At 38.9% G+C, this 1,539-nt stretch overlaps 1 protein-coding gene and 1 pseudogene across 1 annotated transcript in view; one reads left to right on the forward strand and one right to left on the reverse strand.

Moving 5' to 3' along the window:
- LOC105741524 overlaps positions 1-1,118 on the forward strand; it is a 10,847-nt pseudogene extending 9,729 nt beyond the window's left edge.
- Positions 1-1,539, reverse strand: part of Exoc4 (exocyst complex component 4) — a 951,164-nt gene that overhangs the window by 890,606 nt on the left and 59,019 nt on the right. The window lies entirely within an intron of this gene.

Consider the following 1,539-nt stretch of genomic DNA (forward strand, 5'->3'; position numbering starts at 1 on the left):
AACCTTGAAGCAGGACAGTCTCACAATATTCCTCCTCCTGTCTCTTGCTTTCAATCACCACCCACTTTTTTTGAACAATCATCTACCCGAGAGACAACATAGCAGCAACTGGCATGTCATGAGAAGCAGTCCATATTCAGAAGGCCAGCACGAAAGGCACTCCAAGCATGAAACTACTATTACAAATTAACATCTGCACTGCACTAGCATAGTTCACATAGTTAGTCAGAGTAAAAATCTTTCCAATTAACTGCCAGATTAAAAAATCTGAAGATTCTCAGGATCATTGCCTTGCCCATCTTCTACATTTAACTGTATGGCTTGACTTATTCATGTTTCCTAGCTCTTCTCCTTTCCCTCTCTTGATTAGTTAGTCCTTGACATTCTGCTTTCTTTTTACTTGTATTATACCCTTCTACTAGTACTTCTTCTTTTGAGTTCTTATACTAGGGAGACTATACGATATTTACACATGTGACGCTAGTTTATTTCACTTATGAGCACATGTTCAAGTGGAATCCACTTCAATATAAAGGCTTCGAGTCTATCATTCTTAATGGCTCAATAATACTCCATTGTGTAAAAATACCACATCTTTTTCAACCATTCCTCAGGCGATGGGCATCTTGGTTGTTTCCAACATTTCGCTATCACAAATTGTGCTGCTATAAACATAGGCACACATATATCACTAGGATATGATCTTTTCAGATCCTCTGGGAAAATTCCTAGTAGAGGAATAGCTGGTTTTAATGGGATTTTCAGTCCAACTTTTCTGAGGAGTCTCCACACTAATTTTCATAACGTCTGCACCAGTCTACATTCCCACCAGCAGTGGAGAAGGGTTCCTTTTCCCCCACAGCCTCTGCAATATTTGTTTTTGGGTGATTTCGTTATGATAGTCATTCTTTCTGGGGTGAGATGATATCTCAATGTTGTTTTAATTCGCATTTCACAGATGGCTTGTAATGTGGAGCATTTTTTCATATATTTATTTGCTTCCTTAATTTCTTCCTCTGAGAAGTGTGTGTTCATCTCGGATGCCCATTTCTGGATTCGGTCTTTAAAATTTGAGGCCCTACTGCTTTTTAGTTCTTTCTAATTCTAGAGAGCAGACCTTTGTCTGAGTACGTAGTTGTCATGATTTTTCCAAATTTGTGGGTTGCCTTTTCACTTTGTTGGTAATTTCTTTTGACGTGAAAAAAACCTCAGTAAGAGCAGGTAGCAGCTGTTAATTCTGTCAATTGATTCCCGTGCACTTTGATTTCTGTTCATGAAGTGTTTGCCTAGCCCTATGTCTTCAAGAGTTTCTCCCACTTTTTCTTCCAGGAGATTTAGTGCTTCTGCTTTAATGTTTTGATCTTTAATCCATTTTGACTTTAGTTTAGTGCATGGTAATAGACCTGGGTCAACTTTGAGTTTTCAGCATGTAGAGGGCCAGTTTTTCGAGCACCATTTGTTAAAGAGGCTATCTTTCTTCCAGTGAGTATGTTTGGCCCCTTTGTCAAAGATATTGTGACTCAGTGTGTTCATAGGGGC

This window comes from Octodon degus, unplaced genomic scaffold (assembly GCF_000260255.1).
Source record: "Octodon degus isolate 3935 unplaced genomic scaffold, OctDeg1.0 scaffold00015, whole genome shotgun sequence".
Taxonomy (NCBI): Eukaryota; Metazoa; Chordata; class Mammalia; order Rodentia; family Octodontidae; genus Octodon; species Octodon degus.